This window comes from Perca flavescens, chromosome 18 (assembly GCF_004354835.1).
Source record: "Perca flavescens isolate YP-PL-M2 chromosome 18, PFLA_1.0, whole genome shotgun sequence".
Lineage (NCBI taxonomy): Eukaryota > Metazoa > Chordata > Actinopteri > Perciformes > Percidae > Perca > Perca flavescens.
In genome coordinates this window covers 24,106,920-24,124,543 of record NC_041348.1, presented here as the reverse complement: position 1 = coordinate 24,124,543, position 17,624 = coordinate 24,106,920, and the positions used below count along the sequence as shown (strand labels likewise).

The 17,624-nt window shown below is 41.3% G+C and overlaps 1 protein-coding gene across 1 annotated transcript in view; it reads right to left on the bottom strand.

Annotated features, from left to right (window-relative positions):
- The window catches only part of aven (apoptosis, caspase activation inhibitor), a 45,746-nt gene that overhangs the window by 6,203 nt on the left and 21,919 nt on the right, over positions 1-17,624 (bottom strand). The window lies entirely within an intron of this gene.

Genomic DNA, 17,624 nt, shown 5'->3' with positions numbered 1-17,624 from the left:
ATCAACTGGCTAAGGGCTCTCGTAGCTACAAGGGAACTGAGGCTGTATTATTAATAAGCACAAACAGCAGCAGCACCACACGTTTGGGTAGAGACATTTGTTTTCAGAGCTGTTAGACACAGATGATCAAATGAGACAACTGTCCAGAGGAAACTTGTGTTTGGTACAGAGGGAAACCATGTATGAGGAGTGGCTGAGTCAAAACACAACACATCCATGGCCGGGTTACCTCAGTTGGTAGAGCCGGTGCACATATATCAGTGTTTCCTCTATGTTGATATTACCGCGGCGGCCCGCCACGGTAGAATTTATGCTGCCACGGTATCAGAAATAGGGCAGACGCACAACAGGGTTTCCGCTATGTACATCGCGCACCGCAGCTCCTTCAGTTGTTGATGAAAAGTCATAAAGTCGTAATTACACGTTTTCCAGGTTAGTGGGGGTGCATACCGCTCAAAACCAACATGAAAAACGTAGCTAGTAATGTTCACTCAGCGTTTTGTTTTGTTGTTAAACTGTGTGTAAAATGAGCGGTGACATTAAATCACCCTACGGTACCGTCTATTTGCTGGATGGTTTCAAGGTAACAGTCGGTAGCTAACATTAGCAGATAAGCCTGTACTTTTTGATGTTCAACAGATTTATAACTATTAAATCAGCAGTTACATCCATATATATATATATATATATATATATATAAGTGCTGTCAAACGATTAAAATATTTAATCGCGATTAATCGCATAATGTCATAGTTTACTCGCAATTAATCGCACATTTTTATCTATTTTAAATGTCCCTTGATTTCTTTTTGTCCCATTATTTTTTCTCATTTTAATGCTCTTATCAACATGATAAGATACTTTTAAAACGGTGCCTGAACCGAAAGATATATATATTTAAAAAAGGAGCACCTTGTTCAATTGTATTTGTCTGTTCTGTATGTTCAAAAATATAAAACAATAAAAGGTTGATTAAAAAAAAAAAAAAAAAAAAAAGCGCACAAAAAGGTGAAAACAACCACTGGATGGGAAAAGGGTATTTTACAATTACAGTGAATGCACCACAAGGCTGGCGAGGCGAGCAACATAACATCATGACTGTGTTTTTCAGATAACGGCAGCTACAGTCCAGTGTTGGAATCATCTCCAGTGAAATACAGACACACTTTACACCGTTTAGCTGTAAACATTTTAAACGCGTTTAATCCAGCTGCTAGCTAACGGTAGGAACGAACGTTACCTGCTGCTAAGTGACTGTTTTTGACTGGCCTCCTGTGCGGCAATGTTTCAGTTTTCGGAGCATCAGAAAGAAGCGCAGGCATCTAAGTGGCACCTAAATAAGGCACCGAAATCCGCGTTGCTATTTGGTCCGGTAGATAACGGTCGTTAAGGCACCGGTGCCGTATTAGCACCGGGTCTCGGACCCCATTCAATGTCCTGGCTAACAAAGAAAAGCTACTTCGCAGGTATCAAGCCAATCCATGGAGGTGTCATCCATCTTAAAAAATAAAGAGACATAAAGGTCTGAGCTCCAAACAATGACTGAATTGAATGCATAAAGTAAATCTGAGCAACACTGTAGTGGATTATTAAAAAGGCACCTGGGGCAAAATAGCCTTGAAAACGTTAAATGTGGATTCAAAAAAATTAGGGCTGAAACTCACACCAAAAAAAGTACAAGGAATCACAACAGGCAAAAAATGCCCCAAGAGATTGTTTAAAATGTATTTTTCCCTCCAATATTTTTCCAGGCTGTAGCTTCAGATTTGAAGTACAATACTGTACATACATACAGTATGAATGAGTCTCCTGCAGGATTCCTTCTAGTGCCTCGGTTAGCAATTTTCACAGCCAGTAAAATACTGTTAAAAGAAAATGTATTTAATAACCAGCAACATACAGAATTTAAGGATGGGGATGAGGATGTGCTATTCTCACTTGCTTAAAAAAAAGCATTCTGATGCTGAACAGTGTGCATGTCTGGCAGCTCTGTTACAAGCACAGTGGACTCTGCTCAGTCTGTCACACACAGATGGACGGTCAGTGGGAGACCTGGCGGAGTGGCTGCAGTCAGGCACAGCCTCTCGTTTTGTTACATTAAAAAGACACTCGGGCCTTTCAGGTGGGGACGCTGAGCACCATCTGTGGCTGTCCTCGATTGCCTGGCTCTACGGAAAGTAAAAGGGGTCAAGAAGAAGAGGCTGCAGGAGGACCGAATCCCTGCTGTCAAACAGGCAGAGAAAAGATCATTTTTGAATGGAAGCATTATCGAGGTTACACTGACTGTGAGGCAGGCGGATAAGGGAAGGGAATGTCAGCTTTTTGTGACTGCTAAAGGGTTGGATGATTTCATGCTGGGGCAAACGGGTGTCTGTTATCGGGAAGATCGACTCATTTTTCATCCTCACAGGGGAGGATTTGAGCATATAAAACCTGGATTTGGTGGACGTGAAATCAAAATCTTAAACCTAATTCACAAGACAGGTGTTATCGTAAGCACATCAAACATTGTTTGCTTACAATGTCCTGAGCACCTCCCCTTCAAATAAGGAACCAGAGGACCATTAACTTGGTGACAAAGTCAAAGATCCAATCATTTGAACACGATGAGGCCTGTTGAAGAAAAATGAAACTCAAATGTCACTATCGCTTTATAAACACTACCACCTACCTGTTTGATAGTAGGTTACCAAAAACACATTGGCTAATTAATGCTTTAATTAGCTTTATAAAGATTTCGTCTTTACATACACTTCTGAGGCACTAATATATATATATATATATATATATATATATATATATATATATATATATATATACACACACATATATATATATATATATATATATATATATATATATATATATATATATACAGATTTTCTTTAAACTATATATTATTATATCTATACAGACCTTAAAAGTTCCTTATTGGTTGGACTATAATTAAAAGATCAGAATTGAACCCAAGGGGGTAAATTAAATTAAATGTGTTATGTACTACAGCACCGCAAGAAATAGACCTGACAAAGATAGTAAAAAGATAAAGCAAAAGAGAAGATAAGTAGAGGCAGAGCAAAGTAAACAACTGAAAACAGAGAGAGAAAAAGCGATAAATGAAACTCATCTAGTATCTCCCATTTGATGAGGTATTGTGATCTAAAGATTATGTCTATTGTGTGCAAAGACAAATGTCATCAAGCACAACATAGTTTCAGAAATATAATCCGAGAATGCAAACTAGGACCTGATCAATGTATCCTCTAGGCTGATATTATTGCCATATCACAAACATATTGGTATCTGCATAAACTGTACTGTATGTTGGCAGATGACAAATTACAGCAATACATTATTTGTAGGCTGCATTTATTTTTATATTTGCCCTTCATCTTTATGAACAAATGTTTGTATTGTTATTATATTACGATTACGAAGTCGATATATTGTTGTCCAATTCACATTGTTCTCAAATATCGGTGTCAACAAATCCAGTTCTTCTATTTCCTCTCATGGAAACAGAATAATGCATTAAAGAGTCACTTTAACATTTAGGCAGTAGTTTGCAATACATCATGAAGTGCAGGAAAACCTGTATAATCATGTCATTCAAATGTTATGTCCACTCCGGTGTTAATGGAACAACTCCAGGATTCAGTGCGAGACACTTCCCCTGGGGGTAAATCCCTCTTGTTTTGTCGTTGTTGTTGCTGTTCACAGACCTAACTTAAACAACTCTGTGTTAAAAAGGAAATCTGCATTGAGTAGAAATTACCCTTCAACAGTGGCCTCTCACTCACAATGTTCAGTCTTTTTTCCAACTCCTGCTCCTCTCTGGTTAATATCTTCCCAGACCCTAATCCTCCTCTTCCACTTCCTCCTCCACTGTCTCCTTCAGTCTGTCTCCAACACACAGAACCGCTGACAACGTAAACTGCCTCCTTCCTACACCTCACAGCCCAGTCCAGCCCCTGATCTGTGTCCATGGAAATACCATCCCAGGTAGTTCAGAGAGCGCTGACACAACCATGGCAACAGCTGCCGGTGAGGATGAGAGAGACTTCTGTCCAAGCTTCAGAAGACCGAGAGAGAAAGAGGAGGAGGGGTGTGTGTGAAGACGAGGGGAATGAAGAGAGTGAAGCCAACTCTTCATTCTTGCTCGTCCAAACAGATGTGAGAGACTTAAATCCCTTCTCTGCTCTGGGCTGACACTGTTTAAAGTGCATAGTTGCACCTGAAACCACACGTGTCAACAAGCTGTGTGAGAAACAGGCCATGCTCCTCTAGGATTGGTCTTTATGTCAGCTAGAGCTGCAATTTATATGTATTCTTTATCGATTAAAGTGCCAGAGAGTGCACAGGATGAGAGCAAAAATAAGGATTTATGATTTGTTTAATAAGTAATTGTTCATGTCTTACACCGAACTGTAACTTTTATTCTTGTATTTTATACCCGTCTTATTCTAGCTGTTTTTATATTCTCTTTAATACATGTTTTTAGGGGCCGGGTTGGTTCAGTGGGTAGAGCAGGCGCACATATACTTGGAGGTTTATGCCTCGACGCAGAGGTTCAAATCCGACCTGTGGCGATTTCCTACATGTCTTCCTCCTCTCTCTCCCCTTTCTCACCTAGCTGTCCTGTGAAAGGCGGAAAAGCCCAAAAAATTATCTTAAAAAAATATATAATAATACGTTTTTAATGGTTTTTAACAGCTCTTTAATGTTTTACGTAAAGCAAGTTGATTTGTCTTGTGCTGAAATGTGCTATATAAATAAAGCTGCCTTGCCTTAAGGACACAGTCTAATTACGACAGAGCCCAAAGTGTTTTGTACCTAAAAACTGGCAGTTTGGGTTGACTTGTGTTTTCATTCGCGAAACATGCTTAAAGAAAATGTTGTTAATGATCTGGATAATTCTATTACAAATAAATTCACCTTGGCTCATATTGTTAACAAGTTTCCTGACCATGTTGTAAATGACAGAAATAAATATAAAAGCAGTTTTGGCAGGGAGCATGACAGAAACACTGGATTTAGATTGATCGATTAACAATGGGGATTATAAAATGTCAGAAAACAGTCACAAATTCACAGTTTCTCAGATTCCAAGATGACATCTTAAAATTGGCTGTTCTGTCCAAATGGCAGTCCAAAACCCAAAAGAAATTAAATTTACAATTATATAAAACTGGCAGAATCAGACAGGGGACATTTAGCTTGGATAAATGACTTAAATTAAATTATTTCAGCACTAATGTCAGCAATACATGTGGACTGAAAGCTCTTTAGGTTACTTAATGTAACCGCGGTTCTTTGATAACAGAGTGAGGTGTTTCACTATGGGAATCGCCTCGGCGTGACCAAATACAGAAGCTCCAATAACACCATGTCTGTCCATGACAGACAGGTCAAACTGTGCTAGGGCCACGCCCCCCTCATATAATCACAGTCGACCAGCTCCTTACAAAAAGGAGCTTACTGCAAACCTTTACACTCATAGGCCAATTATATAGCCTCTACAATCCAGTGGGACAGCCTCTTGCGGGACAATGGCTTGCCCTTATGGGGAGTAGCCCGCTTTTCTGAACCCAGCCGTCCGACTCACATACATGTGCAGAGCCCGGACAGGGCATAACATGTGACGTCTTTGCTCCTCTCCTGAGGAGAAAGGAGGCGTGTGAAAAGCCAAGAGCTCCACTGAGGGACACCTGTAGGCTGACTCCACCACCTTTTCGTTTCGGCTGTGCTTTCCAACATGATGTCATTGTGCTATCCGAGCACCATTAGCATTTACAACAAAGCCGCTTCACCACATTGTTAGATAATGTTTCATTACAGAGTCTCTGTTGATTTTGTGTTTGTCGCTGCATGCTCGTGGTGGAAAACAAAGTTGCTTTCAACGCGTCATGACGTAGGTCCCCTTCAAGGCCAGGCATGTTAGAAGAAGTCAACCACATGCTTTTAGTGGCTTTGACACTAAACACATAAGCCTGAGTAGTGTAGCACATATTAATAACAGGCTGCATATGAGCATAAAATATTCGAATATAATAAAAAAAAAGCTAGTAGGTTAAATATTACTCTGATAACCAAATATGCCAGTAAAGCTCCCGGTGTGAACTTTCACAATTTATTAAAGATCAATTCATACCTCAAATGATTGTCTAAGTGCGTCAGTTGGGCCGGTGAACTTCAGGGACTTATTCCACAGTGAATAAACACTGCATTACTCATGCTGTGTGCTAAGTGGCTTGGCTGGCATTGTGTAACTTCTGTATAATGTGGTATCCTGTCTCTTGACATCTCGCTGGCTGAAACCCACATTAACAAATGCGGCTTTTTGCTCGCAACCCCGGCTTTGCTGAGCTATCTATGGCTCGTCCCGCTCTCATCTTTTATATTTGGGATGTGTCGTGGCCCTGCTCCTGCCTTTCTGTTCCGCTCTGCTCTTTTCCTGCTACACTCAACTCCACTCTGCTCTCAGCCTGCCGCTGTTAATCTTCACCCCCCTCTCCCCTCGCTCTGCACTGTGAGACTGTTGAGCACTGGCACCGATTCAGGACGAAGATAAGACGTGCTGGATCTGGATGGCTTTGCTATGAACAACTATTATTAATTGTCTTTTTTCTCAATGACAACATGCACCTAACCGGAGCAATAATGCCACCAACGTTTATACTGTGGAGTCTACTTTAATCCTCAATATGAGTCCTGTATTTGAGCTGAAACGACTGGTCAATACAGTACATCAATGGGCAGAACATTAATCTGAAACTATTGCAGGTTAAAGCTTCTTTAAAGTCTGTTTTAAATTGAATATGTTTGGCGCCTCAATTAGAGAAGAGGTATGAGAGCTTTAAGACAACTTACATGTGGACTGTGCTAATCAATATGGGGCTGCAATAATACATGTAATCCTACATATAAGTATCCTGGGTTGTGTTTCCCTGTGTCCTGTTTGCCAGTGCACGCCAATGTTGCCCTTTTTGGTTGCAGTACAAAACAGCCACAAACACCACAAATATCAAGGGTGCACACCCCTGTTGAGTGAGCCACACCTTTAGCATACGGCTCACAGCACAGACTCGGTCCACTCGCTGTGAAGAGCCGCAGCCTGGACATGATAAGCCTTCTTTCTTAGAGTGGTGACTCGTTGAATAGAAACAGGAGGGACAAGTAAGGAGCAACAGTACCGCTGCTCATTCTCCACTAACACCTGAAGTAAAATGTTGACATTTTATCTGACTGGAAGAGTAATGCACAAATTCCCCGCTCCCCCTTTCTTTCTCCATTTAGCAGTAGAGTTATGGCGTCCGATCATTCAACGATTACTTCTCTTTTAAACTGGCTGTCGTGGCAGATCCTCACTTGATAAGAAGCTGGAGAAAGGCTGCTTATAAAAACTGATTGAGTGTTATTACTATTGTGACAAATCCCATCTGATAGGCACTGAGAAAGGGGACTGGATGGAAAATGTTAAGAAAAGGTGGAGGGAAAGATAAGAGAGGAAAAGATTGAAGGAACTGGAAGGAATGAAGCAAGAAAAAAACTGTTACAAAGACTTGCAGGAAACTTGTTGTTGCCATCTATGGAGCTGATCCTCTTTCTGAGAATTACAGCACCTCCAGCGTGCTCCCTGTCACGCCTTTTTAACCAAACCAATTAGCTTAACACGGCACAGCACTGAAACCCACTATGCATCGATAAATCACTGTCTGCGCTAATAGCAATTAAAATTCAGAGCAGGCAAAACAATAAAGAGGGCTGAAGCTATTTACTCTTAACTTTTAATGGTGATTGCATGAGGCTGTGTTTATGACAAAGTTGTATCAGAAGAGCTCCAATCCACTCAAGGCCTCGCTCTAATTAGACGTGCGTTTTATGGACGTGCAGCTTGTTTAGAAGTAAGAGACTGCAGCTCAGGCTCTACCTAATCTAATAAATCATATTCAAACAGGTGATATGGACGTCCATTTATAACTTGGCTGGATGTTACCTGTGTTGTTCTGTGTTGTTTTTCAGGTTTTATATGCATTTACTGCTGAGAGCAAGTGTCAAAAAGAAATATGTGGTGGCCGGGTTGGGTCAGTGGGTAGAGCAGGCACACATACAGCGGGTATTGAAGTATTGAACGCGGCAACATTTTTCTCAGTAAAGATATTTCTGATGGGGCTATCGGCATGACATTTTCACCAGATGTCAGTAACAACCCAAGTAATCCACACATACAAAGAAATCAAAACAAATAAGTCCATAAATTAAGTTGTGTGTAATTAAGTAAAATGACACAGGGAAAAAGTATTGAACACACTTGCTGAATGTATTTAATATACATAGTAGAAAAGCCTTTGTTGGTAATGACAGCTTTAAGACGCCTTCTGTATGAAGAAACTAGTCGCACACATTGCTCAGCTGTGATTTTTGCCCATTCTTCCACACAAACTGTCTTCAAATCTTGAATGTTCTGGCGGTTGAGTGCATTTCTAATTGTTTTCTTTGAAACAACTGTACTTGCTTTTTCCAGGTCTTTCTGAAGATCTTCGCAAGTGGTCCTTGGTTCTTCGACAACTAAGTATTCTATGGACTCCACCTGGTCGTGGCCGGTTAATGATGAAATGATGTTCTTTCCACTTTTGGATAATGGCCCCAATAGTGCTCACTGGAACTTTCAGAAGTTTAGATATTCGTCTGTAACCAATGCCCTCCATATGTTTTTCTACAATAAGCTTGCGACAGCTCTTTGCATCATGAAATGATTCTTGAGTGACACCTTGGTAATGAGAAACCTTTTTATAGGCCATCAATTAGGACTGATCCAGCTGATATTAATTTGCTCTAATAGGGGGCAGGATAGCTTCCTAAATACCGACAGATTTCAGCTGGTTTATTGGCTTCCCATGCCTTTTTACACCCCTTTTTCTTCATGTGTTCAATATTTATTCCCATTATCATTCCACTTTATTACACATAACCTTTATCATGGACATACATGTTTTGATTTCTTTTTATGTGTGGATTACTTGGGTTGTTACTGACATCAGGTGAACATTTCATTCCAATAGCCCCATCGGAAATATATTTTCCTAAGCTGTCCTATCAATTAAAGGCAAAAAGGCCCCAAAAAAATGTATATATATATATATATATATATATATATATATATATATATATATATATATATATATATATATATATATATATAAAAAATACACACACACACATGTATGTGGGGTGCATAGTCATCCTGCTAGTGGAGCATACACAGTACTTTGATCTGTCAGTGTAATAACCCCTTCAAAACATTCAAATAATAATATGATATAATAATCGAGGGCAATGCACAGAGACATACAGTATTTGAAGAGTAATCCAAAAAGCATTGTAAGTGACACGTAAATTACATGACAATCAGATCAGACACAGACTGACCTGTGTGACACATTTCATAATAAACCGGACTTAGTGGATTGACAAGACTCCCCGGTGTCACAGTAACAGTCGCATAACAAACCATGCAGCAAATGTAATCTTACATCCTTACAAACATCAATTTCAGAGCTAGGTAGCCTATTGCCACTGCTTTATAGGAAACAAGTTGTTTTTATGCTGTCTGACATTATCTAGCTCCAGACTAACAAAGAGACGCTCATGCTACACAGCAGGCGAATCAGGTGAGAATGAGTGTGCGCTTTAGGCTCACACGTAGCCTCCCGGCGCTGGTCTCTGTGGCTAAAAAAACTACAACACAACAATTGGCCTTGAGAGTGCCGGGACATCTGAATCCCTCATTATAAAGATGCAAGGAGGGGCGCCTGGTTAGCTCACCTGGTTGAGCGTGCGCCCCACGAACAGAGGCTCAGTCCTTGTTGCAGCGGCCGCAGGTTCAGTTCCGACCTGCGGACCTTTGCTGCATGTCAGTGCCCGCCCTTTCCCACTTTCCTGTCTTACTCTGTCCTATAAATAAAAGGCAATAAAAGCCAAAAAATATCTTAAAAAAAGAAAATAAAGATGCAAGGAGCCTCAGCTATTAGGTTAGCTGAGTAGAAGAGTAAACAGCTAATACTGATCAACGGCATGAAACAAGCAGGCTACACTGAATTGTCTGAACACAGCTCCAACACACAGGACATTTTGAGCTGCTTTAGCTTATTGTCATAACTCACCTTGCAAGAAGAGAAAAAGACAGCTGAGAAAGTGAAATCCATACATGCACCATAAACTGACAAACTGATACATTGTATGTGTTAAATTTATGGGACAAATGTGTGAACAATGTGATTTTCACAACCAAGGCATTACCAGGGTTTTTTCTCTCTTTACAAAAAGGCCTCAAAGGCCACACAAAGATAAGAACAATGCACCCACAGGCAGCTAAATAAAGCCAAACTTGTGGATCACCTTAAATAAGCACCAAACTGCCAGAACGCATAAATGATTCAATCCTTTGAAGAGCGGATGAAATGTGACAGACACTGCAGCACTAAAATCCAAACAAGATATCCAGAGCAGCCACCCCTGATTGATATATTCTCTCTAGAAATCCAGAGTTCCTCTGTTCTTGTAGTAAATTCATCAGGAGACACTCATAACTGACTGAGTCATGGCGCTGCAGTCTCAAAAGACACAAAACACACACCGCCACCTGCACTCTGTAAAGACACACTTACAAGACATATAAAGTTGGTATGACCATTCATTGTACTCATGGCCACAAGAAAATGTGGAAGAGTTCTTTTCAGCAGCAAGGCTTCTTTGTAGTGAATGAACAAAATATTGTGTCCAATCCCGCAGTCTTTTGTATAACAATTTCCCAGAACTTATAGTGGCGTCTTGAAACTGCTGATTTAGTCTCAACAACATTCCAAAACCTGAAGAGGTCTAAAGATATTCAATTCAATTCTCTAAAACAGAGAAAAATCAGCAAATCCTCACATTTTTTAACCTTAATAAATGACTCAAAACATAGGCCGATACTCATGCAGTTGAATGAGATCCTTCTGTTAACATGAAGTGGGTGACGAAGAAGGCGAAGGCAAAAACAAAAAAGTTGAACCTGGCTCAATTTTTGCAGGACCGCAACACATCATTATCCACCCAGGTGCGACGTTGGCCAATCAAATAGGTGCAAGTGGTAGATTACTTTGCAACATGACTACGCAGGCATCTGACAAGCCTTCAAACTCATGGTTGTAATGGTCCACCTGGACTCGCTGGACAGTATTTCATTGTCTCACTGGTAGGGATGTAACGATTACCGGTGTAACGGTAAAAATGTTGATGTTAACAATTACTGTTTTCATTTAAAATATCATTATCATCACGGTGGATTACCACGGTGTGGATTACCACGGTGTGGAAACCGCGTGTTCCCAGCTTTATCCGAGTCTCCTGAAGTTGCCGCACGTTTCTTGAAGTTGGAATCATGGGGGAAGGAGGAGATGACAGCGCTCAGGACATTTATCAGCCTTGTAAAAAAAGGCCATAGTAACACTTGCCTCCTCTCTTCAGATGATGTGACAAGAGTCATCGCTTTGATCTCCTGCCAATCACTTGCGCTCAGGCAGGAGAAGGGGACAGAACAGCAGCTGTAAACAGACTTTTCTTAATCATTCCTTTCCCGTTTTCGGACTTGTTGAAGTCATGTGTGTAGCCCAGAACGTAAGTTAAAACTATTCTGTAGCTTGTTAAACTGTCATGGGTTTTACTGCCTTGTTGTTACATTACATTTATTTGGAGAGAGAGAGAGAGAGAGAGAGAGAGAGAGAGAGAGAGATTATCGCCTTGATAATATTGCTGTTGCGGTGTTTCTTATTGCATAGCTGACAGATGTGCAGATTGTTTAATATTACTTGTGCAGCCACGTGTTGATATTCAGGTTGTGTTAGAGCAATTTGCTAGCAAGGAGCAATCACCAGTAAACAGACTAACACTGTGGAGGCACGTGCTAAGCTATTAAAGGTGTATTACACCATTTGCTCTGTTATGGATATGTGTGCTGTAATAGATGTGGCTTATTCTCAGTTTGTGTTACTGAGCAATATGTTACATTTATGTTAATTACAGAAAAATGAATGTAATTCTTAGTAGTGCTGGGCGATATGGAGAAACTCAAATAACACAATATTCTTGACCAAATACCTCGATGTCGATATTGCGACGATATTGTAGGGTTGGCAATTGGTGCTTTTACAAAATATTAGATAAAAGAATTAAAATAAAATTAGATAAATAATCATCAGTAATGTGGATATAATGACTAAGTGGGTAAAGGCCTAGAACAGCTAGAACAGTCTGGTAAGTTAAGAAAACATCATCACTTTACTGTAATGTAGCCTTTAAAACCAGGAAATGACAACACTTACCATATTACGATATTACCAGATCCAAAATCTAAGACGATATCTGGTCTTATATCACGATATCAATATAATATCGATATATCGCCCAGCCCTAATTCTTAGTATTGTTTCTTGTTATATGCTGTTGGCTATAACATTTTGTTTTGGTAAATAATGTTCATAGTAAGTCAGATGCTTATTAATGTGCATTATTATTTGTTTATATTTCAGAACCACATCCAACTTCACATGTAACGTCAAATACAACTTGTTGGAGTTGTAAATAAATCTTCCTGGATCTCAAAGTCAGACATCTCTGGTTCAAGTTCTTACCTAGTTTTTACAAACCTATTGCCTATATTTTTGTAATATAATAAACACTGTTACACTTCTTGAAACTATTTCAGCTTGTGTAGGCCTATCAGCACTTTCTGAACATATTGAACACACTTTTAAAAATACCGCGATAATACCGAAAACCGTGATAATTTTAGTCACTATAACCGTGAGGTTAAATTTTCATACCGTTACATCCCTACTCACCGGTACCTGAAGCAACACCGACGGTCAAAATAAAACCCCTCAAATTACACATCAGAGAGGTTGCACAAAGCCTTTCATATTCCAGAACTAGGCCTGCACGATAAATCGTTATAAAATCGCGATCTCGATTCACCCTGTTCACGATTAAATCTTTAAATGACTTTGATTTAAAAAAAATATTTTGGTAGGACATCTCACACAGTTCAGGTCTTCACCCTCAGCCAATGACAAAGCGCCTTTTAGTCACGTGTTTCACTCATCGAGCAAGCGCGGAGGTTCGGAAATAAACCAAATGGATATTGATGAAGATGAAAACCCAGGTACTAGGGACGAGAATCAGCCAACCATTCAGTCTCAAACCAAACTCGTTCTGAAAAAAGGCTCACATTCATTGGTGTGGAAGTATTTTGGATTTAAGCAAGACGACGAGGGTCAGTCCGATGTGATTTGTGAGGCGTGCTTTGCCCTCGTCGCGGCACCGCAAAGTAACACCACAAGACTTTACCAGCACCTCAAGCATCTCCACAAATGCAACATGATGAAGCCGTACGAGGCGAGAGGTCCAAAAGACGTTTCAGTTAGCCTATTTACAGCCATGTTCAGGGCCATATTCAGCGCAGTGCGTTAAACTTCTATTTTTGGTAACCTACTTGAATGGCCAGGTGAATGTTAATTATATAAAAGGCAAGCAGTTAAAGAGTGTGCTAAGAAATCATTCTATTTTTGATAGTGTACTTAATTGGTAATTTACAAACTCCATTTCTCTAGAGACTGAAGCTGTAGCATGTTGATTGACATGTTTTAATTATGTAAAGACATGTTCAAGGAGTTCAGATAGAGCCGGTATCAGGGCCATATTTATTTTTTTGTTACGTCACTATTTTTGGCAGCCTACTGTACTTAAATGGCCAGTATTTACTTTATTTTCTTTATTCATTGAAGCCTCTATGTTTACAGGCTTGTGGTGATGTGCAATGTGCTATAGGTGCCAATAAGGTAAAAATCTATGTTTGGTACTGGCAAATTTGTTTTTTTTTGTAATTGTTCATGTGTGCAATAAACATTACACATCGTGAGAAAAAATCTTGGCAGAGAATAGTGAAATCAATTCTAAGCTAAAAAAATCGTGATTCATATTTTTTTCCCGAATCGTGCAGGTCTATCCAGAACCAGAGACACATGTGCTGCACTTGTTTGATACTGGCATATCTCAACCGTCTAACAGATGCCATTTGAAGACCATAACAAGAAGACATTAATTGATAGTTTAAAATCAATTCGTATTATAAAACACTGATGTGAGGAACCATTTTATTTTGATTCACGGAAGCATTGGATGCATCAGTGTGGACTATTGACAAGTTTACACATCCACATAGTACATGCAGACACTGGGCAGCCATAAAAGGGTCAACATGTCTGGGTCAACGAATAAAGGGTGAAGTCTGTTATTCTTAGAATTTATATTCTCCATGACTTCTTTGCTCATATTTTTTCTTTGGATTGTAGAATGGCCATTTGGTAAATGCAGGAGTGGAAGTAACAAATTACATTTACTCTCGCTACTTTAACAAAGTCTTCTTTTTTGCATACTTGTACTTTTGGAGTTAAAAAACAACAACAACAAAAACTGTAATTTTGTTTACTTAAGTATTTTTTAAGCAAAAGTATTGTACTTTTCTAGTCGCATCCGTTACAGAATAAGTCAAAAGAAAGAAAAGTCTGAGTTTTAGGGCTACACTAAGGACGGTGGTTATATATTTGATAGTCAGTTGTGTGCGCAGGCTGCAAAGTGCTGTCTATAGAAATGGAATGTAATATTGGTTTGGACATCAGGGCTTTTTGGCTTGATCTTGTTCCACTAGTGTGTATGTTGACATTAAATGCAATTTATTTTGTAGCCTAAAGGTGTTCTTTAATTTAACAGTAGTATCACATATCATCATACAGTATATAATAGTACTGATACACCTTTGAAAATGTTTACATTTTAACTGACCTAGGTTTTACTTTCATCCAACTACAACATCTTACCCTTTCCTTCCCTGAGTAAATGAAAAACTAGACAAAAAAAACAATAGGAGATTAAGAAATGTAATGTTTTTCAAATGCTACCTGAAGCAAGGGTCATCCTGGTTTGCTTATGACAGCAACGCCTGTTTACAGAATTTGGCACACACTGTTTTGGCGTTTGTTAAAATAAAGACCGTTTGACTTATGACAAATGTTCCGTTTTGTTGGGCACAGCTAATGAGCAGCCTGAGTTGACATGAAATGCAAAAATGTTCAGGCAGGACGAGGATGCATCTGGTGGAAAGCTTTGTGTGCCATTATCATCAGCACCTCTATTGTTATTTACCACAAGACAAGCAACACAGTGTGGGAGGTGTGAAGCACGCAAACCAATTATCTTTAATTGAGGCAGAGAATCACACCATTAAATGACTAATTTGGTTTTTCTTTCTAAACCGCAGTCTTTTTAAATAATTGGCTCAGCTTTCGGAAATTAAAGGTCATCTGACAATGTAGCTCTGACGAAATTATATATCTGTGGACAAATATCAATAGTCATCTTCAATATAATATTTTGACAGCTTTAAAGGCTATGCACAGATAACAAAGAGTACCCTAGAGTTCACGGATACATTTGGTTACAGGGTTTAAGGGAAACTTTCCACCCGTTTCTCCAGTGCTCGTCACCGACAGTTCCACAACCAGGTGGAAGCCACATTGCTTCTGCTAAATCTGATGTTAAACAATTGATTAATGCCTTCTTTCCAGCTCCATAGAATGAGCTTTCCTTGGGAGGATGAGCTGATTCCCCAATATCTGGACCCTTTCGGTCTCTGACAATTTTGACTACCTCAGTCAGGTCTTTTGATTCTGCCTCCTTCACAGAACATACCAGTCAGGTTTAAGACTCTTCAAAGTGTTCCTTCTCCTAAACGACCACAGTCTCAATCAAGATCAGCAGTATAATAACGTCTTTTAAACCAACTGAACATCTCATACAAAGGACTTCCCGAACTCATCCAACACACAATGCATCACCATCATCTACAGTCTGGCCTCCTAATACCTGAATACGATCTATGAGTCTGCTGGACAAACCAAGTCTGAAAGGTCTCGTTCTTTAGCTTCATGGTCTTCTTCACTGCTGGTGTCTCAGGTTGCTGCCACAGCAGAGAGTATAGTCACTGATCTGAGCATTAGCACAAAAATATAACACCAACCACTTAGGTTTAGATCAGGCGGGCTTCTCCGTGAACCATCACCTTATCGTGGTGGAGAGGTTTGTGTGTCTCTGTGAACCTGAGGGCTGTGTTGTCTGGAGCTTTGTGCTCCTGGTAGGGTCTCCCAAGGCAAAGTGGTCTCAGGTGAGGGGCCAGACAAAGAATGGTTCAAAAACCCCAATGAAGAAGCAAGGTAGAGATGGAGTGACCCTGCCCGGAGGAAGCCGGGGCCCCGCTGGAGCCAGGCCCAGACGGCGGGCTCGTCGGCGAGCGCCTGGTGGCCGGGTTTGCCACGGAGCCCGGCCGGGCACAGCCCGAACAAGCTACGTGGCTCCCATCTCTCCAGCCCATGGGCCCACCACCTGTGGGAGGAACCGTTGGGGTCGGGTGCGATGCCACATGGGTGGCAGTGAAGGTCAGGGGCCTCGGCGGACCAGACCCGGGCGGCAGACGCTGGCTCTGGGGGCGTGGAACGTCACCTCTGTGGGGGAAGGAGCCGGAACTGGTGCGGGAGGTGGAGCGCTACCGGTTAGATCTGGTGGGGCTTACCTCTACGCACAGTCTCGGTTCTGGAACCATACTCCTGGATAGGGGTTGGACTCTTTTCTTCTCCGGAGTTGCCCAGGGTGTGAGGCGCCGGGCGGGTGTGGGGATACTCACAAGCCCCGGCTGAGCGCCGCTGTGTTGGAGTTTACCCGGTGGGCGAGAGGGTCGCCTCCCTACGCCTGCGGGTTGTGGGGGGGAAAACTCTGACTGTTGTTTGTGCATATGCACCAAACAGGAGTTCGGAGTATTCGGCCTTCTTGGAGACCTTGACTGGAGTCCTGCATGGGGCTCCAGTGGGGGACTCCATTGTTATGCTGGGGGACTTCAACGCACACGTGGGCAATGATGGAGACACCTGGAGGCGTGATTGGGAGGAACGGCCTCCCTGATCTAAACCAGAGTGGTTGTTTGTTGTTGGACTTCTGTGCTAGTCATGGATTGTCTATAACGAACACCATGTTCGAACATAGGGATGCTCATAAGTGTACCTGGTACCAGAGCACCCTAGGCCAAGGTCAATGATCGATTTCATAATTGTTTCATCTGATCTGAGGCCGTATGTTTTGGACACTCGGGTGAAGAGAGGGGCAGAGCTGTCAACCGATCACCATCTGGTGGTGAGTTGGGTCAGGGGGTGGGGAAGACTCTGGACAGACCTGGTAAGCCCAAACGTGTAGTGCGGGTAAATTGGGAACGTCTGGAGGAGGCCCCTGTCCGACAGACTTTCAACTCACACCTCCGGGCGGAGCTTTTCGTGCATCCCTGTGGAGGCTGGGGGCATTGAACCCGAGTGGACAATGTTCAAAGTTTCCATTGCTGAAGCTGCGGCGAGGAGCTGTGGTCTTAGGATCTTAGGTGCCTCAAGGGCGGTAACCCACGAACACCGTGGTGGACACCAGTGGTCAGGGAAGCCGTCCGACTGAAGAAGGAGTCCTTCCGGGATATGTTATCTCGGAGGACTCGA